The following is a 26,184-nucleotide window of genomic DNA, read 5'->3' as shown; positions in this document are numbered from 1 at the left end:
ACACACACACACAAAATAGCACACAAAAAAAAAATAACACAAACACCCCAAAATACACACACACACAAAAACTAACAAACACAAAAAAACTTACACACACACAAAAAAACTTACACACACACACACAAAAACTTACAATAACACAAAAACTTAAACACTCACAAAAACTAAAAAACACACAAAATCTTACACACACAGAAAAACTTACACACACAAAAACTAACAAACACAAAAAATCATACACACACAAACAAAAACTAAAAAACAAAAACGCACTTACACATACACAAAAAACTTACACACACACACAAAAAAACTTAGACACACAAAAAAACTTACACACACAAAAAAACTTAAACCACCAAAAAAACTTACGAAAACTCAAAAACATAAAAACACACAATAATTTACACACAAAAACTTAAAAAAACACAAAAAAATACACACACACACAAAAACTACAACACACACACAAAAACTTACACAAACACAAAAAAACTTACACACACACACAAAAACTTAGACACACAAAAAAACTTACACACACACAAAAACTTACACAAACACAAATCTTACAGACACACAAAAACTGACACACACACAAAAAATTACACACACAAAAAAACTTACACACACAAAAAATCTTAAACACACACAAAAACTAACACAAACACAAAAACTTATACACACACAAAAAACTTACATACACACACACAAATACTTACACACACACAAAAACTTACACACACACAATAGCTTACACACACACAAAAAATTACACACACACAAAAACTTACACACACACGAAAACTTACGCACACACACACACAAACACACAACTTACACACACACACACAAAAACATACACACACACACAAAAACTTACACACACACACAAAAACTTGCACACACACAAAAACATACACACACACAAAAACTTACACAAACACAAAAACTTACACACAAAAAAACAAACTTGCACACACAAATAATATGTTACACACACAAAAACTGACACGAACACAAAAACTTACACACACACAAAAACTTAAACACACACACAAACTAACACCCACACAAAAAAACTTACTAACACAAAAAAACTAAACAACACACACAAACTTACATAATCAAACAAAAACTTACACACACACATACAAAAACTTACACACACACATACAAAAACTTACACACACACAACAACTTACACACACAAAAAAACTTACACACACAAAAAAACTTACACACACACAAAAACTTACACACACACACACAAAAACTAACACAAACACGCACAAAAACTTACACACACACACAAAAACTTACACACACACACACAAAAACTTACACACACACACAAACTTACATACACACAAAAACTTAAACACACACAAAAAATTAAACACACACAAAAACATACACATAAACAAATACATACACACACACAAAAAATAAAAAACAAACAAAAAATAACACACACACTCAAAAACAAACACAAACACAAAAACATTCACACACACACACAAACACAGACACACACACACACAAAAACATACACACACACACACCAATACTTACACACACACACAAAACCTTACACACAAAAAAAAACTTACACATAGTGTCTTGTCGTGATTTTCCTTGTCACAGTTACATTCTCTTAATTTTTCAAAGTTCATTTTGAATTTCTTTCGTTGAAATGTAAGAATTGGAATATTTCAGTAGTGTTTTGTTGTGCTTTGTTTCATTGTGGATTTCTTTCATTGAAATGTGTTTTGTTGTGCTTTACCTTGTCAAAGTTACATTCTCTTGATTTTTCAAAGTTTATTTTGAATTTCTTTCGTTGAAATGCAAGAGTTTGAATATTTCAGTAGTGTTTTTGTCATGGTTTACCTTGTTACAGTTACATTCTCTTGATTTTTCAATGTTCATTTTTGGATTTCTTTCGTTGAAATGCAAGAGTTGGAATATTTCAGTAGTGTTTTGTTATCGTTTACCTTGTCACAGTGACATTCTCTTGATTTTTCAAAGTTCATCTTGAACTTCTTTCGTTGAAATGCAAGAGTTGAAATATTTCAGTAGTGTTTTGTCGTGGTTTACCGTGTCACAGTTACATTCTCTTGATTTTTCAAAGTTCATTGTGGATTTCTTTCATTGAAATGTGTTTTGTTGTGCTTTACCTTGTCACAGTTACATTCTCTTGATTTTTCAAAGTTCATTTTGGATTTCTTTCGTTGAAATGCAAGAGTTGGAATATTTCAGTAGGGATTTTTATGCTTTACCTTGTCACAGTTACATTTTTTTGATTTTTCAAAGTTCATTTTGGATTTCTTTCGTTGAAATGCAGGAGTTGGAATATTTCAGTAGTGTTTTGTTGTGCTATACCTTGTCACAGTTACATTCTCTTGATTTTTCAAAGTTCATTTTGGATTTCTTTCTTAAAATGCAAGAGTTGGAATATTTCAGTAGTGTTTTGTCGTGGTTTACCATGTCACAGTTACAATTTCTTGATTTTTCAAAGTTCATTTTGAATTTCTTTCTTAAAATGCAAGAGTTGGAATATTTTAGTAGTGTTTTGTCGTTGTTTACATTGTCACAGTTACATTCTCCACATACAAACACACAAACACACACACACAGACACACACACACACACAAACACACACAAACAAACACACAAACACACAACTGCACACATACAAACACACAAACACACAAACATACACAAACAAACACACACACACAAACAAACAAACAAACACAAACAAACACACACACAGACAAACAAACACACAAACACACACACACATACACACACAAACACACGCACATGTTACCAAATTCCACATTATTGCACAGAAATACCAAAACCATAGGTTAGGTTAGCCTATGTACGCGCGCGTACATAGGCTATCCTAACCTATGTTTTTGGTATTTCTGTGCAATAAAGTGGAATTTGGTAACATGTGTGTATGTTTGTGTGTGTGTGTGTTTGTGTTTGTTTGTGTGTGTTTGTGTGTGTGTGTGTGTTTTTGTTTGTGTGTTTTGTGTGTGTGTGTGTGTGTGTGTGTGTTTGTGTGTGTGTGTTTGTGTGTGTGTGTGTTTGTGTGTGTGTGTGTGTTTGTGTTTGTGTGTTTGTATGTGGAGAATGTAACTGTGACAAGGTAAACCACGACAAAACACTACTAAAATATTCCAACTCTTGCATTTCACGAAAGAAATTCAAAATGAACTTTGAAAAATTAGGAGAATGTAACTGTGACATGGTAAACCACGACAAAACACTACTGATATATTCCAACTCTTGCATTTTACGAAAGAAATACAAAATGAACTTTGAATAATCAAGAGAATGTAACTGTGACAAGGTAAAGCACAACAAAACACTACTGAAATATTCCAACTCTTGCATTTCAACGAAAGAAATCCAAAATGAACTTTAAAAAATCAAGAGAATATAACTGTGACAAGGTAAAGCACAACAAAACACATTTCAATGAAAGAAATCCACAATGAACTTTGAAAAATCAAGAGAATGTAACTGTGACACGATAAACCACGACAAAACACTACTGAAATATTCCAACTCTTGCATTTCAACGAAAAAAGTTCAAAATGAACTTTGAAAACTCAAGAGAATATAACTGTGACAAGGTAAAGCACAACAAAACACATTTCAATGAAAGAAATCCACAATGAACTTTGAAAAATCAAGAGAATGTCACTGTGACAAGGTAAACCATAACAAAACGCTACTGAAATATTCCAACTCTTGCATTTCAACGAATGAAATCCAAAAATGAACTTTGAAAAATCAAGATAATGTAACTGTGACAAGGTAAACCACGACAAAAACACTACTGAAATATTCCAACTCTTGCATTTCAATGAAAGAAAACCAAAATGAACTTTGAAAAATCAAGAGAATGTAACTGTGACAAGGTAAACCACGACAAGACATTACTAAAATATTCCAACTCTTGCATTTCAATAAAAGAAATTCAAAATGAACTTTGAAAAATCAAGAGAATGTAACTGTGACAAGGTAGAGCACAACAAAACACTACTAAAATATTCCAACTCTTGCATTTCAACGAAAGAAATTCAAAATGAACTTTGAAAAATTAAGAGAATGTAACTGTGACAAGAAAAACCACGACAAGCAGTATGTGTAAGTTTTTGTGTGTGTGTAAGTTTTGTGTGTGTGTGTGTATGTGTAAGTTTTTGTGTGTGTGTGTGTGTGTGTGTTAGTTTTTTTGTGTGTGTTTGTTTTTGTGTGTGTGTGTAAGTTTGTGTGTGTGTGTCAGTTTTTGTGTGTGTGTAGGTTTTTTTGTGTTGGTCTAAGTTTTTTTGTGTTTGTAATTTTATGTGTGTGTGTAATTTTTTATGTGTGTGTAAGTTTTTATGTGTGTGTAAGTTTATGTGTGTATTTAAGTTGTTATGTGTGTGTAAGTTTCTGTGTGTATGTAATTTTTTGTGTGTGTTTGTAAGTTTTTGTGTGTGTGTGTGTGTGTAAGTTTTTTTATGTGTGTAAGTTTTTATGTGTGTGTAAGTTTTTGTGTGTGTGTAAGTTTTTGTGTGTGTGTGTAAGTTTTGGTGTGTTTGTGTAAGTTTTGGTGTGTGTGTAAGTTTTTGTGTGTGCGTAAGTTTTTTTGTGTGTGTAAGTTTTTGTGTGTGTGTGTGTGTGTGTGTAAGTTTTTTTGAGTGTGTATGTTTTTTTGTGTGTGTGTTTAAGTTTTTGTGTGTGTGTAAGTTTTGTGTGTGTGTAAGTTTTGTGTGTGTGTAAGTTTTTGTGTGTGTGTGTGTAAGTTTTTGTGTGTGTGTGTAAGTTTTTGTGTGTGTGTAAGTTTTTGTGTGATGGTGTAAGTTTGTGTTTGTGTAAGTTTTTGTTTGTGTGTAAGTTTTTGTTTGTTTTTGTAAGTTTTTGTGTTTGTGTTATTTTTTTTTTGTGTGTATTTGTGTTTTTGTTTTTTTGTTTTTGTTTGTGTGTGATTGTTTGTGTGTGTGTAAGTTTTTGTGTGTGTATGTTTTTGTGTGTGTGTAAGTTTTTGTGTGTGTGTTTGTAAGTTTTTGTGTGTGTGTGTAAGTTTTTGTGTGTGTGTGTGTAAGTTTGTGTGTGTGTGTGTGTGTGCGTAAGTTTTCGTGTGTGTGTGAGTTTTTGTGTGTGTGTAACTTTTTGTGTAAATTTTTGTGTGTGTGCAAGTTTTTGTGTGTGTAAGTTTTTGTGTGTATATAAGTTTTTATGTTTGTGTAAGTTTTTGTGTGTGTGTAAGTTTTTGTGTGTGTGTGTAAGTTTGTGTGTGTGTATAAGTTTGTGTGTGTGTATTTTTTTTTTTGTGTGTGTAAGTTTTTGTGTGTGTGTTAATTTTTTTGTGTGTTTAAGTTTGTGTGTGTGTGTTTATGTTTTTGTGTGTGTGTGTGTTAGTTTTTGTTTGTTTGTGCGTATTGTTGTGTGTTCTTTTTAGTTTTTGTGTGTGTGTTTAATTTTTTGTTTGTGTTTAATTTTGTTTGTTTGTTTAAGTTTGTGTGTATGTATTAGATTTTGTGTGTGTGTAATTTTTTGTGTTTGTGTAAATTTTTGTTTGTGTCCAAGTTTTGGTGTGTGTGTATGTTTGTTTGTGTGTAAGTTTTTTTGAGTGTGTGTTAGTTTTTGTGTGTGTGTAAGTTTTTGTGTGTGTGTAAGTTTTTGTGTGTGTGTTAGTTTTTGTGTGTGTTTTAGTTTTTGTGTGTGTGTATATTTTTGTGTGTGTGTAAGTTTTTGTGTGTGTGTGTGTGTGTGTAAGTTTTTGTGTGTGTGTGTGTAAGTTTTTGTGTGCATGTGTTAGTTTTTGTGTGTGTGTGTTATTTTGTTTGTGGGTTTTTGTTTTTTTTTTTGTGTAAGTTTTTGTGTGTGTGTAAGTTTTTGTGTTTTTAAGTTTGTGTGTGTGTGTTAGTTTGTGTGTGTGTGTAAGTTTTTCTGTGTGTGTGTTTATTTTTTTTTGTGTGTGTGTAAGTTTTTGTGTTTGTTTAATTTTGTGTGTGTTTTTAAGTTTTTGTGTGCGTGTATGTTTCTGTGTGTGTGTGTCAGTTTGTGTGTGTGTGTAAGTTTTTGTGTGTGTGTGTGTGTAAGTTTTGTGTGTGTGTGTAAGTTTTTGTGTGTGTGTAAGTTTTTGTGTGTGTCATTTTTTATGTCTGTGTTTATGTTTTTGTGTAAGTGTTATTTTATGTGTGTATGTAAGTTTTTGTGTGAGTGTAAGTTTGTTTATGTGTTTATGTTTTTGTGTGTGTGTATGTTTTTGTGTGTGTGTATGCTTTTGTGTGTGTGTATTTTTGTGTGGGTATGTTAGTTTTTGTGTGTGTGTATATTTGTGTGTGTGTTTTTGTTTGTTTTTTTGTATATGTTTTTGTGTGTGGTTGTGTGTTTTTGTTTGTGTGTGTGTGTGCGTTATTTTGTGTGTTTGTGTATTTTTGTTTGTTTGTGTAAGTTTTTGTGTGTGTGTAATTTTGTTTGTGTGTTTCAGTTTTCGTTTGTGTGTTTTATTTTTTGTGTGTGTGTTTGTTTTTGTTTTTTTGTTTGTGATTTTTGTCTTTTTTGAGTTTTTGTGTGTGTGTGTATTTGATTGTGTGTGTGTGTGTATTTTTGTTTGTTTGTGTTATTTTTTATGTGTGTGTAAGCTTGTATGTGTGTTTTAGTTTCTGTGTGTGTATGTGTTAGTTTGTGTGTGTGTGTTAGTTTGTGTGTGTGTGTGTAAGTTTTTTTGTGTGTGTTTTATTTTTTTTTTACGTGTAATTTTGTTTTTTGGTTTGTATTTTTTTGTTTTTGTGTAAGTTTTTGTGTGTGTGTATGTTTGTGTGTTTTTATTATTTTGTTTTTGTTTTTTAGTGTTTGTGTGTGTGTGTGTAATTTTTTGTTTTTGTTTGTTATTTTTTGTATGTGTGTGTAATTTTTTATGTGTGTTTAAATTTTTTTTGTGTGTGTAATTTTGTGTGTGTGTGTAAGTTTTTGTGTGTGTGTGTAATTTTTTGTGTGTGTGTTATTTTTTGTGTGTGTTTTAGTGTTTGTGTGTGCGTTAGTTTTTGTGTGTGTGTGTAAGTTTTTGTGTGTGTGTAAGTTATTGTGTGTGTGTAAGTTTTTGTGTGTGTGTAAGTTTTTGTGTGTGTGTCATTTTTTGTGTGTGTGTGTAAGTTTTTGTGTGTGTTTAAGTTTTTGTGTGTGTGTAAGTTTTTTTGTGTGTGTAAGTTTTTGTGTCTGTGTGTAAGTTTTTTTTGTGTGTGTGTAATTTTTTGTGTGTGTGTAAGTTTTTTTGTGTGTGTGAATTTGTTTGTGTGTGTAAGTTTTTGTGTGTGTGTGTAAGTGTTTGTGTGTGTGCGTCAGTTTTTGTGTGTGTGTAAGTTTTTGTGTGTTTGTAAGTTTTTTTGTTTGTGTAAGTTTTTGTGTGTGTGTAAGTTTTTGTTTGTGTGTCAGTTTGTGTGTGTGTGTAAGTTTTTGTGTGTGTTTTTTTTTTTTTGTCTTTGTGAGTTTTTGCGTGTGTGTAAGTTTTTGTGTGTGTGTAAGTTTTTGTGTGTGTGTAAGTTTTTTTATGTGTTTAAGTTTTTTTCTGTGCGTGTAAGTTTTTGTGTGTGTATAATTTTTTGTGTGTGTGTAAGTTTGTGTGTGTAAGTTTCTGTGTGTGTGTGCGTTAGTTTGTGTGTGTGTGTTAGTTTTTGTGTGTGTGTTTAATTTTGTGTTTATGTGTATGTTTTTGTGTGTGTGTAAGTTTTTTGTGTGTGTGTATGTTTTTGTGTGTGTGTATGCTTTTGTGTGTGTGTAAGCTTTTGTGTGTGTGTGTATGTTTTTTTGTGTGTGTGTAAGTTTTTGTGTGTGTGTGTAAGTTTTTGTGTGTGTGTATTGGTTGGGGCTTTAGTAAGTTTTTTTGTTATTATATGTTTGTGTGTGTGTGTGTGTGTTTGTGTGTGTCTGTAAGTTTTTGTGTGTGTGTGTGTGTAAGTTTTGTGTGTGTGTGTAATTTTTTGTGTGTGTTTAATTTTTTGTGTGTGTGTGTGTTAGTTTTTGTGTGTGTGTAAGTTTCTGTGTGTGTGTAAATTTTTGTTTGTGCGTAAGTTTTTGTCTGTGTGTAAGTTTTTGTGTGTGTGTGTAAGTTTGTATGTGTGTGTAAGTTTTTGTGTGTGTGTCAGTTTTTATGTGTGTGTAAGTTTCTGTTTGTGTGTGTGTAAGTTTGTGTGTGTGTGTAAGTTTTTGTGTGTGTGTGTGTGTGTGAGTTTTTGTGTGTGTGTAATTTTGTGTGTGTGTGTTAGTTTTTTTGTGTTTGTGTAAGTTTTTTTGTTTGTATCATTTTTTTTGTGTTTTTAAGTTTTTGTTTTTGTTTAATTTTTTGTGTGTGTGTTTGCTTTTGTGTGTGTGTGTAATATTTTGTGTGTGTGTGTAAGTTTTTATGTGTGTGTAATGTGTTGTGTGTGTGTATAATTATCTGTTTGTGTGTAAGTTTTTGTGTGTGTGTAATTTTTTGTGTGTGTGTGTAATTTTTTTTGTGTAAGTAAGTTTTTGTGTGTGTGTGTTAGTTTTTTTGCGTGTGTAAGTTTGTTTGTCTGTGTAATTTTTTGTGTGTGTGTAATTTTTTGTGTGTGTGTTAGTTTTTTTGCGAGTTTAATTTTTTTTGTGTGTGTATGTTTTTGTGTGTGTGTGTAATTTTTTGTTTGTGTGTGTAAGTTTTTGTGTGTGTGTAAGTTTGTGTGTGTGTCTAAGATTTTTTGTGTGTTTGTAAGTTTTAGTGTGTGTGTAATTTTTTGTGTGTGTGTTAGTTTTTTTGTGTTTGTTAGTTTTTGTGTGTGTGTCAGTTTTTGTGTGTGTGTGTAATTTATTGTGTGTGTGAGTCAGTTTGTGTGTGTTTGTGTAAGTTTTTTTGTGTGTGTAAGGTTTTTTGTTTGTGTAAGTTTTTGTGTGTGTGTAAGTTTTTGTGTTTGTGTTAGTTTTTGTTTGTGTGTAAGTTTTTGTGTGTGTGTAAGTTTGTGTTTGTGTGTGATTTTTTGTGTGTGTGTAAGTTTGTGTGTGTGTGTGTAAGTTTTTGTGTGTGTGTAAGTTTCTGTGTGTGTGTGTGTGTGTAAGTTTTTGTGTGTGTGTGTGTAAGTTTTTGTGTGTGTGTAAGTTTTTGTGTGTGTGTGTAAGTTTTTGTGTTTGTGTAATTTTTTTTTTGTTTTTTTTTTTTTTTGTGTGTTTTTAAGTTTTTATGTGTTTTTTATTTTTTGTGTGTGTGTGTAATTTTTTGTGTGTGTGTGTATTATTGCTTTTTGTTTTTAGTGTGTTTTTTTGTGTGTAAGTTTGTTTGTGTTCTTTAGTTTTTTTGTGTGTGTGTAAGTTTTTGTGTGTGTGTGTAAGTTTTTGTGTGTGTGTAAGTTTTTGTGTGTGTGTAAGTTTTTGTGTGTGTGTAAGTTTGTTTGTGTGTGTAAGTTTTTTTGTGTTTGTTAGTTTTTTTGTGTGGGTAATTTTTTGTGTGTGTTTAAGTTTTTTTTGTGTGTGTATGTTTTTGTGTGTGTGTGTAATTTTTTGTGTGTGTGTAATTTTTTGTGTGTGTGTAAGTTTTTTTGTGTGTGTAAGATTTTGTGTGTGTGTGTAAGTTTTTGTGTGTGTGTAATGTTTGTTGTGCTTTATAGTTTTTTTTTGTGTGTGTAATTTTTTTTTTGTGTGTATTTTGGTTTTTTTGTGTATGTTTTTGTGTGTGTGTATGTTTGTGTGTCTGTGTGTAAGTTTTTGTGTGTGTGTAAGTTTGTGTGTTTGTGTAAGTTTTTTTTTGTTTTTATGTTTTTGTTTTTGTCTAAGTTTTTCTGTGTGTGTGTAAGTATGTGTGTGTGTGCGTAATTTTGTGTGTGTGTGTGTATGTATTTGTAGGTTTTTTTTGGTGTTTGTTTTGTGTAATTTTGTGTGTGTGTGTAAGTTTTTTTGTGTGTGTCTTTTTTTGTGTGTGTGTAAGTTTTTGTGTGTTTTTTAGTTTTTATGTGTGTGTAAGTTTTTGTGTGTGTGTATAAATTTTTGTGGTTGTAAGTTTTTGTGTGTTTGTAAGTTTTTGTGTGTTTGTTAGTTTTTTTGTGTGTGTGTAATATTTTTTGTGCGTGTATAAGTTTTTGTGTGTGTGTAGGTTTTTGTCTGTGTGTGTGTGTGTAAGTTTTTTTGTTTGTGTGTATGTTTTTGTGTGGGTGTGTAAGTTTTTGTGTGTGTGTATTTTTTTGTGTGTGTGTAAGTTTTTGTGTGTTTGTTTATGTTTGTTTGTGTGTGTTTTTTTGTGTGTGTGTGTATTTTTGTGTGTGTGTGTAATTTTTTTTGTGTGTGTGTAATTTTTTTTGTGTGTGTGTAATTTTGTGTGTTTGTTTTAGTTTGTTTGTGTGTGTCAGTTTTTTTGTGTGTGTAAGTTTCTGTGTGTGTGTGTAAGTTTTGTGTGTGTCTGTAAGTTTTTGTGTGTGTGTGTGTGTGTAAGTTTTGTGTGTGTGTGTAAGTTTTTGTGTGTTTGTAAGTTTTTGTGTGTGTGTAATTTTTTGTGTGTGTGTAATTTTGTGTGTGTGTCTAAGTTTTTGTGTGTGTGTAAGTTTTTGTGTGTGTGTAAGTTTTTGTGTGTGTGTGTAAGTTTTTGTGTGTGTGTAAGTTTTTGTGTGTGTGTTATTCGGTGTGTGTGGGTTAGTTTCTGTTGTGTTTATGTTAGTTTGTGTGTTTGTGTAAGTGTTTGTGTGTGTGTGTGTGTGTCAGTTTGTTTGTGTGTGTGTGTTAAGTTTTTGTGTGTGTTTATGTTTTTGTGTGTGTGTGTAATTATTTGTGTGTGTGTATGTTTTTGTGTGTGTGTAAGTTTATTTGTTTGTGTAATTTTTTGTGTGTGTGTAAGTTTTTTTGTGTGTTTGTAAGTTTTTGTGTGTGTTTGTAAGTTTTTTTGTGTGTGTATGTTTTTGTGTGTGTGTATAAGTTTTTGTGTGTGTGTTAGTTTTTGTGTGTGTGTAATTTTTTGTGTGTGTGTGTAAGTTTTTGTGTGTGTGTAAGTTTTTTTGTGTGTGTAAGTTTTTTTGTGTGTGTAAGTTTTTGTGTGTGTGTAAGTTTTTGTGTGTGTGTAAGTTATTTTGTGTTTTTAATTGTTTGTGTGTGTGTAATTTTTTATTTGGTTGTAATTTTTTGTGTTTGTGTGTGTTAATTTTTGTGTGTGTGTAAGTGTTGTGTGTGTGTGTGTTAATTTTTTTGTGTGTGTAAAATTTTGTGTGTGTGTGTGTAAGTTTGTGTGTCTGTGTGTAAGTTTTTGTGTGTGTGTAAGTTTTTGTGTGTGTGTAAGTTTTTGTGTGTGTGTAATTTTTTGTGTGTGTGTGTGTATGTTTTTCTGTGTGTGCGTCATTTTTTGTGTGTGTGTGTAAGTTTTTGTGTGTGTGTAACTTTTTGTGTTTGTGTAAGTTTTTGTGTGTGTGTCATTTTTTGTGTGTGTGTAAGATTTGTTGTGTGTGTGTAAGTTTTTGTGTGTGTGTAAGTTTTTGTGTGTGTGTAAGTTTTTTTGTGTGTGTTTGTAAGTTTCTGTGTGTGTGTGTGTAAGTTTTTGTGTGTGTGTAAGTTTTTGTGTGTGTGTGTGTGTGTAATTTTTTGTGTGTGTGTGTGTAAGTTTTTGTGTGTGTGTAAGTTTTGTGTGTGTGTGTAAGTTTGTTTTTGTGTGTTATTATGTGTGTTTGTTTATTTTTTTGTGTTTGTTTTATTTTTTTTGTTTGTTTTTGTTTTTGTGTTTGTGTTTAAGTTTTTGTGTGTGTGTGTAAGTTTTTATGTGTTTGTAAGTTTCTGTGTGTGTGTGTAAGATTTTTTTTGTGTTTAATTTTTTTTTTGTTTGAAAGTTTTTGTGTGTGTGTGTAATTTTTTATATGTGTAATTTTTTGTGTGTGTGTAAGTTTTTGTGTGTGTGTAAGTTTGTGTGTGTTTGTAAGTTTGTGTGTGTATATAAGTTTTTGTGTGTGTGTAAGTTTTTATGTGTGTGTAAGTTTTTTTGTGTGTATGTGTTAGTTATTGTGTGTGTGTGTAATTTTGTGTGTGTGTTTAATTTTTTTTGTGTGTGTAATATTTTGTGTGTGTGTTATAGTTTGTGTGTGTGTGTATTATTTTGTTTGTGTTTCAGTTTGTGTGTGTGTGTTAGTTTTTTTGTGTGTGTAATTTTTTTTGTGTGTGTTATTTTTTTTGTGTGTGTCTAAGTTTTTTTGTGTGTGTGTAAGTTTTTGTGTGTGTGTGTGTAAGTTTTTGTGTGTGTGTAAGTTTTTGTGTGTGTGTACTTTTTTTTATGTGTGTTATTTTTTGTGTGTGTTTGAGTTTTTTTTGTGTGTGTAAGTTTTTGTATGTGTGTAAGTTTTTGTGTGTGTGTAAGTTTTTTCGTTTGTGTAAGTTTTTGTGTGTGTGTGTAAGTTTATGTGTGTGTGTGTAAGTTTTTGTGTGTGTGTAAGTTTTTGTGTGTGTGTAAGTTTTTTTGTGTGTTTAAGTTTTTTTGTGTGTGTAAGTTTGTGTTTGTGTGTATGTTTTTGTGTGTGTGTATGTTTTTGTGTGTGTGTAAGTTTTTGTGTGTGTGTGTGTGTATGTAAGTTTTTGTGTGTGTGTGCGTAAGTTTTTGTGTGTGTGTAAGTTTTTGTGTGAGTGTTTAAGTTTTTTTGTTTGTGTAAGTTTTTGTTTGTGTGTAAGTTTTTTTGTGTGTGTGTAAGTTTTTGTATGTGTGTTATTTTGTTTTTGTGTTTCAGTTTTGTGTGTGTGTGTGATTTTTTTTGTGTGTGTGTGTAAGTTTTTTTGTGTTTGTGTTAGTTTTTGTGTGTGTGTAAGTTTGTTGGTGTGTTTAAGTTTGTGTGTGTGTGTAAGTTTTTGTGTGTGTGTGTAAGTTTGTGTGTGTGTGTAAGTTTTTGTGTGTGTGTGTGTGTGTGTAAGTTTTTGTGTCTGTTCAAGTTTTTTTATGTGTTTCACAGTTTGTGTGTGTGTGTATATGTTTTTGTGTTTGTGTGATTTTTTTTGTGTTTGTAATTTTTTTTGTGTGTGTTTAATTATTTGTGTGTGTTTAAATTTGTTTGTGTGTTTTTGTTTTTGTTTGTGTATAATTTTGTTTGTGTGTTTAAGTTTTTGTGTGTGTGTAAATTTTTGTGTGTGTGTAATTTTTTGTGTGTGTGTGTAAGTTTTTGTGTGTGTGTAAGTTTTTGTGTGTGTGTGTGAGTTTATGTGTGTAAGTTTTTGTGTTTGTTTCAGTTTTTGTGTGTGTGTAAGTTCTTGTGTGTGTGTGTAAGTTTTTGTGTGTGTGTAATTTTTTTTGTTTGTTTAAGATTGTGTGGGTGGTTGAGTTTTTTTAAGTGTGTAATTTTTTGTGTGTGTGTAAGTTTTTGTGTGTGTCTGTAAGTATTTGTGTGTGTGTGTGTAAGTTTCTGTGTGTGTGTAAGTTTTTTTGTGTGTGTAAGTTTTTGTGTTTGTGTAAGTTTTTGTGTGTGTGTAATTTTTTGTGTTTGTGTAAGTTTTTGTGTGTGTAAGTTTTTGTGTGCCCATTTTGAAATTGGAAAATATTAAATGTGTATTTCTTATGTTTTAAGTGTTTTTCATGACATAAGAGATGTAAAAAAAAATTGAGGGGGGGGTTGGTTTATTGGGCGGAGGGGGCGGGGTTGGAGGGAGGTTGTAGGGATAGGGTTGAGGGATAGGGGTAGGACTTGGGGCCCAAGTATTAGTAGAAATTGTTTGTCTAGTATGCATCTCAAATCAACGTGGTATGCATATTCTCACGATGATGCCATAAAAATGCCCCGAAACAGGTCACTTTTAACACCTATCAAAAATCCAATTGATAAATCGAATGTGCTTGTGTTATGTCTTTGATCTTCAAAGACATAAACAAAATTGCTAAACAAAATTGATATCTCAAAATTTCTATCAGATACATTTCAGGAAAATATAACGTCAGTGGGGGTAGTAGCTGCCCCTCGATGACTTAGATTCTTAAAAACGGATCTGAAACTTCCGATTCACTATCCAATGAGCCCCTACTGAAGTGTATACGACCGCCCTTTCCATAAGAAAAACATTATATTCCCCAGGGCATAATACACAACCCTCGCCCTGATGGCTCTGGGGAGGTTGTAATATGCCAAGACATAATTTCCGTACCTTTCAACTACGCTGAACAAAATGGCTATATTAATATTTTAGTTGGATGTGTTTTGGGAAATGATGGGCATGAGGAGGGGTCTGGTTGCCCTACAATCACTTGCGACTTTTAAAAAGGGCACTTAAACTTCTGAATACCAGCCCAATGAGCCCCCTCCGAATTTTATACGACAACCCTTTCTATAAGAACCTTGTTTGCCCCAGGGTATAACTTACAACCCTTGCCCCGAGGGCTATGAGGGGGGGAGGGGTTGTCATACTCAAAGAGATAGTTTCCCAACTTTTCAACTTCGTTAAACAAAATGGCTATCTCAAAATTTTGATTGGATGTGTTTGGGGAAATTATTGGCGTTGGGGGGCTGTTTGCCCTCCAATCACTATCGACTATTAAAAAGGGCACTAGCCCTCTCAGTTTCCAATCAAATGAGCTCCTTTTGAAATTTTTGCAACAACTCCTTCTATACGAAGCGCACTGGTATAACCCCCTCCCCCAAACAAAAAAGTAATAATTATAATACATTGTGCCCACATCGCTCTTTACTTAGGCATCGCTATTGCGCTGCCTATAATAAGAGCCAATTTTGACAAAGCCCAGTGTGCAAGAGCTGTGTTCAAAATGCCACTTGGAGGTAAGGCCCTCTTGAATAATATTCAGAGGTTCTACAGAACCCATAAAAACTTATTGGGAAAATAAAAACATAGTGACCATCATAGACAATTTCAAATATACTTAGAATGGAAATATATCTAAAAGTTTAGTTCCAGCAGAAGGGGAAAATCAGATAAGCTGAGGAGACTGTTTTATGGCTCCAGCAAATTGTCAAGGAACAGTTCTTATGGGAAATACCAATTCCAGAGTGCTGTCTAATAAGTAGTTTTCTCCCAATTGCGTGAGAACCATGTGTCACGAAGGGCACTCTCATGAAAATTAATTTTCATATACAGATGATACAAGAAAAGAAAATTGTAAGAAAGACAGTTAACAAGTAACTAAAACTGAGGTAAATTCCAGCACACTTTTCCCTTAAAGCATTTATATTTATTTTATAAAGTATTTATTTTAAGTAAATACCGTATATTGTTTCATAAATCCAAACAGGCAGCTTAGAAGTTCGACCGTCGCAAAAAACTCCTTTTAAGAATTTTTTAAAGGGATAATATCTTTCAAGGGGCTGACCTTGGATGCAGCTTGCTTTAATGTCAAGGGTTGGCTCTTTTAAAATTCTAAAATTAAAATTCACTCCTGCCATTTACCCGTGCCCCTGCCATTTAAACATTTGCCTCTTAATTACTTGGACTATCTGTCTTGGCTTTTCTCTGTCTACAATTAGCCATGTCTTAATCCAACCTATGCAACCTTCAAAATACAAATGTTTTTACTTTAATAACTTTAATAAATCAAATAATATTAACATTTTGATGACTAAATATCAGTATATGTATATTAAACTGACAATGCATATTTATTTGTATTTTTTCAGTAAAGTGCAAATTTTATTCTGGCCTTAGAAGGCATAGGGGTTTTGCGCCCAACTTATGTTAATTTCTGCTCGCTTTGAGTTGGACTCGGTTATTAATTTTATTTTCCGTTCGTTTTGGGTTTCATTTATTTATCGATGCTGATTTGTGGTAGATTCACCATTAGCAAATTATTTGATTTTATTTTTGCTCATTTTTTTTAATGGAGTTCTTTACTTTTCTTTGAAAAACTTATTTTGTGGAAAAATTTTTCTTAATTAATTTCTGTTCTTTTGATATTGACATAGTCTTTCCACGGAAAAAGAAAATAATTCCTCAAATATTTTCGTTTTTTAAGGCTAGTTAGTTCGCCCTATTATTTAAATGCTGGAGGACATTTTTTTGCTATTTTTAACAGCCTACACCCTCTTAAAAATCTGAATGCAAATAGTAGTTTTAAACTTAGTTTCATAAGTCTTCTGGTTGACCTGAAATAGAAAACGTGACACCATTCGCTAAAAAAATCTGTTTACTTTTTTGATAGCTTGCATACACTTACGCTATTTTGATTTGGTTAAATTTTTTAGGGCAGAAATGGGAGGGTTGGCGCGGGAGGGTGGGAGGGGAAGGGGGATTAGTTGCCCTCCAATCAATTTTGACTATTAAAACGGGCATCAGCCCTTTCTATTTTGAATCGAATGAGCCATTTCTGAAGTTCTCACGACAACTCCTTGGATACGAAATGCCCTGGTCTAAACAATAACAACAACAAAAAATAATACATTATACCCACTTCGATCTTTACTATAAAAATGTCAAGCCTTCCAATCATTCGACTATAAAAAAGGACACTAGGCCTTTCGATTTTCAATCGAATGAGCCCTTTTGGAAACGACAATGCTTTCTATAAACACCTTATATGCCCCCAAGGCATAAATTACAACCCTAACCCTAAGGTCTGTTAGGGTGGTTGTCACCTCTAAGACACAATTTCCAGAACTTTCAACTACGTTAAACAAACTGGCATAAAATTTTGATTGGATGTGTTTGGGGAAATGGTGGGCGTGAGAGGGGTGCTAGTCAACTTCCAATCACTTTTGACTATTGAAAAGGGCACAAGCCACTCCAATTTCTAATTGAATGAGCGCTTTTCGAAGTTTCTACGACAACTTCTTCGATACGAAGTGTCCTGCTCTAAAGGAAAAACTTCCTCTAAAGGAAACATCGTTCTTGTATGCCCCAGGGCATAACTTAAAACCCTTGCCCTGAGGGTTGTGGGGCAGTGTCCTCCTCTTTACTTAGTCCCCGTTTCTTGTTTCGTTCTAGAGTTTCCCCGTTCTTTACTTAGGCAGCGCGATCGTGCTGCCTATGATTAATACAACAACTTTCTATATAAGCACTATATGCCCCCAGGGCATAACTTACAACCCTTGCACTGAGGGTTCTGAGGGCGTTATCATCCTAAAAGACCTAATTTCTAGAACGTTCAACTACGTTGAACAAAATGGATATCTCAAAATTTTGATTGGATGTGTTTTGGAAAATGGTGGGCGTAAGAGGGGCGTTAGTCGCTATCCAATAACTTTCAATTATTAAAAAATGCACTAGCCCTTTCAATTTCCAATTGAATGAGCCATTTTGAAGTTTCTACGACAAAGCTTTCAATAAAAATTTATATGCCCTAGGGCATAACTTATAACCTTTGCCCTGAGGGCTGTGGGGGTGGATGGTCATCCTTAAAGACCTAATTTCTAAAACTTTCAACTACGTTGAATAAAATTGCTATCTAAACATTTTGATTGGATGCGTTTGGAGAAAAGGTGGGCGTGAGAGGGGGTTAGTTGCCCTCAAATCACTTTCGACTATCAAAAAGGGCACTATTCCTTTGAATTTCAAATTGAATGAGCCCTTTTTCAAGTTTCTATGACAAAGATTTCAATAAAAACCTTATATGCCCTTAGGGCATAACTTATGATTCTTGTCCTGAGGGTTTTGGGGGAGTGTCCTCCTCAAAAATATATTTTCTATCTGGAAATCAACTATACTGAACAAAATGGCTATTTCAAAATTTTTATTGGCTGTTTTTGGGGAAATGATGGGCGGAGGGGGGGGGGCTAGTTGCCCTCCATTCACTTCCGACTATTGAAAAGGGCACTAGCCCTTTGAATTTCCAATCGAATGAGCTTTTTTTGGAGTTTCTACGACAACGCCTTGGAAATCGAGACTTTTAGTGCCCTTTTTAAGGATCAAAAGTGATTGGAGGGCAAATAGCTCCCCCACGCCCATCATTCCCCCAAACACAACCAATGAAAGTTTTGAGATAGGCATTTTGTTCAGCGTAGTTGATTTCCACATAGAAAATTTATTTTTGAGGAGGACCCTCCCCCACAACCCTCAGGGCAAGGGTTTTAAGTTATGCCCTGCGGGAATATAAGGTTTTTATTGAAGGCGTTGACGTAGAAATTTCAAAAAAGGCTAGTTCGATTGGAAATTCAAAGGGCTAGTGCCTTTTTTAATAGTCGAAAGTGATTGGAGGGGAACGTGCCCCCCCCACGCCCATCATTCCCCCAAACACATCCAATCAAAATTTTGAGATAGCCTTTTTGTTCGGCGTAGTTGATTTTCATATAGAAAATATTTTTTTGCGGAGGACAGTCCCCCTAAACCCTCAGTGCTAGGGTTTTATGTTATACCCTGGGGGTATATAAGGTTTTTATAGAAGGCGTTGTCGCAGTAACTACAAAACAAACTAATTCGATCGGAAATTCAAAGGGCTAGTGCTCTTTTTAATAGTAGGGAAGGATTGGATGGCACCTGGCCCCCCCCCCTCTCGCCCATCATTTCCCCAAACACATCCAATCAAAATTTTGAGATAGCCTTTTTTTTCGGCGTAGTTGATTTTCAGATAGAAAATATGTTTTTGAGGAGGATACTCCCCCACAACCCTCAGGGCAAGGGTTTTAAGTTATGCCCTGGGGACATATAAGGTTTTTATAGAAGGCGTTGTCGTAGAAACTTCAAAAAAGGCTCATTCGATTGGAAATTCAAAGGGCTAGTCCCTTTATTTATAGTCAAAAGTGATTGGAGGGCAACATGCCCCCCCCATGCCCATCATTCCCCCAAACACATCCAATCAAAATTTTGAGATAGCCATTTTGTTCAGCGTAGTTGATTTCCAGATAGAAAATATGTTTCTGAGGAGGACACTCTCCCACAACCCTCAAAGCAAGGGTATTAAGTTATACCCTGGGGGCATAAAAGGTTTTTATAGAAAGCGTTGTCGTAGAAACTTCAAAAAAGGCTCATTCGATTGGAAATTCAAAGGGCTAGTGCCCTTTTTAATAGTCGAAAGTGATTGGAGGGCAACTGACCCCCCTCTCACGCCCACCTTTTTCCCAATCATATCCAATCATAATTTTGAGACAGCCATTTTATTAAACGTAGTTTTAAGTTCTGAAAACTAGGTCTTTGAGGATGACAACTCCCCCACAGCCCTCAGGGCAAGGGTTGTAAGTTATGCCCTAGGGGCATATAAGGTTTTGTATAGACAACGTTGTTGTAGAAACTTCAGAAAGGGCTCATTCGATTGGAAATTTAAATGGCTAGTTCTCTTTTTGATAGTCAAAAGTGATTCTAAGGTAACTGACACCCCTTCCGCGCCCACCTTTTCCCCTAGCACATCCATTTAAAAATTTTATATAGCCATTTTGTTCAACGTGGTTGAAAGTTCTGGAAATTATATGTTTTAGCATTACACACCCCACAGAGTCTTCAGCGGCAAGGGTTGTAAGTTATGCCCTGGGGGCATATATGGTTCTTATGGAAGGAATGCTCGTATAAACTTCAGAGAGGGCTCATTTGATTGGAAATTGAAAGCTCTAGTTCACTTTTTAAGCGTCAAAAGATATTTGAGGGTACCCAGCTCCCCCCCCCCCAAACCCTTTTTCTCAAGTGCATTCAATACAAATTTTAAGTTAAAAATAGTTCAAAGATCATATAACAAAAAATTCCGATGTCAACAGAACCCCCCACGGCCCGGGGGTAGGGGTTGTAAGTTATGCCCTGGGGGCAAATATGGGTATCAAGGAAGGGATACTTGTACTATCTCCAAACAATGATCATTTGATTGGAAATTGAAAGTTCTAGTTCACTTTTTAAGAGTCAAAAGAGATTGCAGGGCACCTAGCCCCCTCCCCCTCCTCCATGCCCTTTTTTCTTCCAACCCATTCGATAAGAACTTTGAGATAGTTAGATAAGCGTTGAGAACTTTGAGATAAGCTATTCTGTTCGTAAAAAAGTAAAAACGATTTGCTGTCTCTAAGAATTTACCAAAATTGTTCCAGTAAACGGTAGAGTTCAGCAGACTTTCTTTCTCTATTTTTCTATCGTTCCTTCTCTTCCCGTTTCTTTTTAAATTGCGATAAATACTTCGCTGCCGAGATTGAGCTGTTTTGTTCATGAGGAAATATACTGTCATTACGCATTAGTCGAGATTATTTAAGAGGGCACTAAATTCCAGCTTCTTTCTTCCGTTCTCTCTCTCTCTCTGTATATATATATATATATATATATATATATATATATATATATATATATATATATATATATATATATATATACAGAGAGAGAGAGAGAACGGAAGAAAGAAGCTGGAATTTAGTGCCCTCTTAAATAATCTCGACTAATGCGAGATAAATATATATATATATATATATATATATATATATATATATATATATATATATATATATATATAATATATATATATATATATATATATATATATATATATATATATATATATATATATATATATATATATATATATATATATATATATATATATATATATATATATATATATATATATATATATATATATATATATATATATAAAAAGTGAAATTTCCCGGGCAGAAATTGTTTGCTTAAATTTCACTATTTTGGGTGATGATGAATGTCGCCATTCCATGGATTGTTGTTTTGATTCTCACCCATTTCCTTACCATTCCATAACTCATAATGTTTTGTCCGTAAACTTCACAGATCTCACGATGAATATCGATCGGTTTTACGCCTTTAGCACTAAGAAATCGTATAACCGCCCGTACTTCACAATCGGCGGGACTCACGATTGTCAGAGGCATCTTAAACACTCAGTAAACAACGTATACAATTAAAAATCAGACTGAAATGGCGTCAGTGCGTAGACAAGAGATGTAGGTAACCAGCGTGCATGCGTAAAACGGCGACCGTAGCACTGTGGCGGCGTAATCGTAAAACGGTACTTACTTAAAAAACATGCCTCGTATATATATATATATATATATATATATATATATATATATATATATATATATATATATATATATATATATATATATATATGTGTGTGTGTGTGTGTGCGTGTATATAATGTTCCACCCCCCATGGGGTGTAGCCATGCCTGGTCTATGGCTGAATTACGGAGCACTAATATGCACACGGGCCTTTTTCTCAAGCAAGAACGTGCAAAAACTTTTGCCAGCATTCAGTTTCAGCTATGTCAACGCTCACCTACACGGATATTTTACTAACGAACAATGGCTGACCTTACTATAGCCATTATTTTCTTTATCTTAGCGTCCCACCTTTGACAGGTGTCATAAGGACTAACGGCAACAAATATGAAAGCTAAGTAGAAGGTGTTGTTGTTGAGCCTCCTAACTTTAGACATACTTCATACATGACTGATTCTGTAATCCAAGTTTCTTAAGTTTTCTTTGCATCAGTTCATCTGGTCCTAAGAAACAGCTTATCAACCATACTTTCTTAGCAGTGACAATAATGAGATAGCCCTTCTCTTTTAAACTGTCACAGGATGCCGGAAAAACCTGTTTTTCAACTTCACTTTGAAGTTTTTACATTATGGGAGCTACCTTATTAAATGTAGAGGTGCAGTGCCTCCTAATCCTAAGTTCTCATTGCTCTCTGTCAAGGTGTATTTCTCCTGAAAAATTTTGAAGTCATAATTAGCCTATAGCTTGTGATTCCCGTTGTGGTAAAGACCTCTATGTCTACCTTTGTTGAACAGTTACAAAGGGTATATTCTCCTTAATATTTTCTTCTGATAAGTATAAACTATTTTCAATCCGTTTATCATGATTGAAGTACTTTTATTTGCAAATTCAGATATATTGGCTTAAAATTATTATCTAAACCCTCGGTGCCTCACAGATAGAAGGGCCTGGGCTATTATTAGCTTCTCCGTCAATGCCTGATAGATCTTCACCTAGAGTTTGAAAGATACACTACAACATATATCACACATATCGCACTGCGTCTACAACAATTTTCATATATCTACAATCAATCTACAATCTACGCTACATCTACGCCAATCAATGTAGATGTAGATGTACAATTTACATCAATACATCAATCAACCTACAATCTACACTACATCTACATATATTACACTACATCACACTAGTTATTCCTCTGGTTTGCATATTTCCTCTGGTCTTTAAGTAAGGGGGTCCAAGAAACTTAACTCGAAGCAATTGTTATAGCAATATCCCTTTTTATGATTTTATCAATACTCTCATCTGAACCGATGATAGAAGTGATGTACACGCACATATAAAAGAACACTTGAGAAAAAAGGAAAAACAGAGAGACAACAATAAGTCAATCTAGAATTCAATTCAGAAATTTTCTCAAAACCCACACTTGCGTTACCTGTTCAATGTTACTTTTGCTTGAATAATTAGCCTTGGGCAAACAGTACCCTTTCCCCTCCTCTTTTCAATGTTTTAAATGACATAGCCTGCAATTCTTTCGTGCCCCTTCTCAGACGGACAAGTTGCCTAGGATGTGCTAAACATGATATCCTCAAACTGCGAGAATGTTGTGCCATCTAGGTAATTTTGTTTTTGTAACGACGTCAAGTTCTAGTTGTTACCCTCTCAATGGAGAACCACTAGGGCTAAAAATGATACTTCGAAACAATAAATTTATCGTTTCTTTTTACTAAGATTATAAAGTATGCAACTTTACCTTTTTCAAGCATCATAATATAATCTTTTACAAGACCAACCTAGTTGTGAGAAATTCTGTACTATTGCCATTGTCTCTATCCTTAAGGTTTTGCAACAAAAACTCCTCCCCTGAATACGGCCTGGCTCTAATGATATGACTAGTCACTGGGAGAAAACGTATTGTTTTATCAGAAAAAAAAGAGGATTACATTGAAAAAAAAAAAATCCTTAAACACTCGAGTAGACTTCTCTATATACAAAGACCTCGGAGAAATTTTGTTTTGTTAGACAACTTACTGTTAGACAACAGTACAACTTGAATTTCATATGGTCAAGCTATCTAACCTGACCTATCATGGTTGCAGTCGCAGGTGGAACCTTGTAAAGAACGAGCCACGACACATAATAACCAAAACTTAACGTATTTTAAGAAGAAATTGCCATTCTTAGCTGATTTAGGGATGGTAATTAACTATTTCCTCAATTAGTCTTGATAGTAAAACTTTGTTCCAAAGAAAATTTTATGAGAATTTTGGAAATTAGCCTTAAACCCCTTATAAATAACTTCGGATCGAAAAAAAGTTCACCATTGGATTCACCATTGCCGAAAACCCTGCACAGGAGACAAGGTTTTGAATCACTTTTTTGCATAGGTAGCACTGATTTGTCCTCTTCCCCCACCCCCTTTTTCCTTCTTCGTTGCTAGCAGGACTAGAACACCCGAGAGAGCTGTTTAAAGACTGATTTGAAAGGAAATTGTTGCATCTACGTGTTTTTGTAAGTACCGAAACATAACGTTAAAAATGAAAAACAGTTTTAGACCAAAATCTGCATCTTCATATACAAGATGATGAAACACTGTCATAAGCGTAGGTTACAACCATAATAAAAAGTCAGAACTCTTGAAGACAGCTAAGAAAAAGTCGGTGTCGTTCCACACTGGGCCATGAAAGGTTAACAATAGTGCTCAAGGATCTATCTTCAGCCTGACACATTGACGGTAAACCAAACATTCTAGAAACGGCAATCAATTTTATCATCATTTCTAAAGAATCCTATTTCTACACAATAGATAATACATCAAACAAACTTTCATTTAAATTGTATAATTTTAATTTTTCGCTCGAAAAAATGTAATCATCACATTTGTCACATAAAATTAAAGACTCCTTTTTTTCCAACGAGATGGATTCGAACATCTAGAAAAGAAAAGAAATTATTAAAGATGGAAGAGTTTATTTTTGGCTCGTTAATACAAGAATATTTTGTTCTAACTTTTAAAGAACATTGTTTTCTTTGAATGTTACTTCAGCACACTTTGTCAAACCCTGGAGCGATAAATTTCCGTAATCAAGGTAGGAAAAGTTCAGAACTCGATTAGCCTAAGGACCTTTTTAGCGAAGTAGTCCAGTTTTCCTGAACTTATCTTGCTTATCTGATTCCCCGTGATTATGCCGATGGGGGAAATCAATGAAACCTACCAAATTCCCATTAGAGGATATATGGCTTGAATCAATGTAGTGAATAAGATAAGGAGCCATTTTGCTAATTTCTTTCCTTCTGAGGTAGAGCAAAAACACCCTTTATTTTTCCAGAAATTGAAGAAAATACTACAACAAAAGATAAAGACAACAAAAGATCAATTGTGGGAGGCCTGTGCCCCTTCTAAATTTTGTGCCCCCCTAGGTTTGAAAAATATGCTTTTGGGGTATTTTCATTGTAGAAATACAAAAAAAAAAAAATCTCCGCCCCTTAAACACATTTTGTACCCTCCTAAATTTTTGTGAATTGATGCCACCTCATGCTTTTGACCAAGCAAGACGTAAATATAACAAACGGTAAATATCACTCACCAACAATACGTAGCCTTGATAGAGGCAAGGATCCCATGGCATTCCATATTTTATTTTTATTTTTGTTTAGCTCCAGAATTAGAATTTCCGTTACCTAAAATTAATTCCTTTATGCCATTCTGTATATTAATTACTTTTATTATGACTGAAATTCCTTATACATTTCTTTCATAATTAATTTAGAATATCAAACTATACATATGATTTTTTATGTGATTTTTAAACTAATAAGTATATGGTTAGAAATAAAATGATATTTGGTATTATCTTTCAATTAAGAACACATGTTTTAAACTTCGAATAGCTATTAATTGTCGCACTGATTCCAAGGTTAGAGTTTATTATGACTGGAGTAGAAGGATTTGCTATGTTTATTATAAAGGGGGAAACTAGTTGATGATTGGAGCTTGTCCGTACGAAAAGTTTATGAAGACTATGTTAGCAATCGATGTCTTTAAATATCAGGGTTCAGTTCGGACAATCAAGGCCAATTACTTAAACGAATATCTCATACTCACTGATCGATTTCACCGTTTGCTATCATTTAAGAAACAAAATAGGTTTTCTTTCCTTTTGTTGGGATTATAGATTCAGGTTACTTTTGCATACGAAATTACTATACACAAACTATAGCAGAACTAAATTACCCTGGGCAATTTCATTCGATTTTACTTGTAATTGACTCTCAACGAGAGCTACTTTAGATAACAATAATTCTACCAATTTTGGTCAAACCAAAGGAGCTACACAATAGTTCAGTTTGCATACATTACAGGTACGATGGCACTAAGGCAACATTAGAGGATTAGATTTATTGCCGAATAATGACTTAGAAGCATGGTAGGTAGGCACAGGGGGGAGGCTGACACCAGATTTAGGGGTAAAAAGTCTAGTCCAAATCCGGCAAACAGTAAAAATCCTATACATGTGTCATGTTTCCTGTGATGGAGCATAAGGCACTGGTCAAGCGGTTCGTGGTAACGAACTGTAAGTAAGGAGCCACGCGGCTCGATAGTAACCAAAACTCCAAAAACAGGAATATATATTAAAAGAATCTGATTATTATGCTGATTCCAAATATATAGGTTTCATTAAGTTTAGCTTTAACCATCAAAAGCTATGAGCCTGAGAAAATTTGCCCAATTTTTGAAAAAGGGGAAAACGTTCCCTAAACGTCAAAGAATCTTAATGAAAATCACACCATCAGATTCAGCGTATCAAAGACACCTACTGTAGATGTTTCAAGCTCCTATCTGCAAAAGTTTGGAATTTTGTGTTTTTTGGGGGGAGAAAAAGATCACGGATGCGTGTTTTGTTTCAGTTTTTTTTTTTCCAAGGGTGATCGTATCACCCAGTGTTCCTAGCAAAACGGAAGAGGGCTCATTCAAACAAAAGTTAAAAGTCCTAGTGCGTTTTCTCAGTGACCAAAAAGATTGGAGGGCAACTAGGACCCCTGCCACGCCCATTTTTCCCAAAATCGCCCGATTTTTTTTTTTTTTAGATAGCCATTTTGTTCAGCATAGTTCAAAGGTCCAATAACTATGCCTTTGGATATAACATGATCCTCTCACAGCCCCAGGGGAAAGGTCTTTAAGTTATAAATTTGTCCATTGTTTACGCAATGTATTTTTATTGGGGAGTATAAATATATTTTTCGGGTGGGAGGAGGACAAATTTTCTGCTGGTGGATTTTCCAAGGGGAGAATTTCCCATGGGAAGAGAAGTTTCCAGGGGGTGAACTTTTCAGGGG

General features: G+C 33.9%; 1 protein-coding gene across 2 annotated transcripts in view; it reads right to left on the bottom strand.

Annotated features, from left to right (window-relative positions):
• Positions 1-23,636: 23,636 nt before the first annotated feature.
• Positions 23,637-26,184, bottom strand: part of LOC148956210 (uncharacterized) — an 83,823-nt gene continuing 81,275 nt past the window's right edge. For both annotated transcript variants that reach the window (XM_089094507.1, XM_089094502.1), the window contains exon 5: positions 23,637-23,780. The gene's annotated coding sequence lies outside the window, so the exon portion shown is untranslated. The remainder of the gene's footprint in view (positions 23,781-26,184) is intronic.

The sequence above is a fragment of the Artemia sp. Qi Xiang Cuo genome, chromosome 1 (genome assembly GCF_049724085.1).
Source record: "Artemia sp. Qi Xiang Cuo chromosome 1, ASM4972408v1, whole genome shotgun sequence".
Classification (NCBI taxonomy): domain Eukaryota; kingdom Metazoa; phylum Arthropoda; class Branchiopoda; order Anostraca; family Artemiidae; genus Artemia; species Artemia sp. Qi Xiang Cuo.
This window is presented reverse-complemented; position numbering and strand designations above follow the sequence as displayed.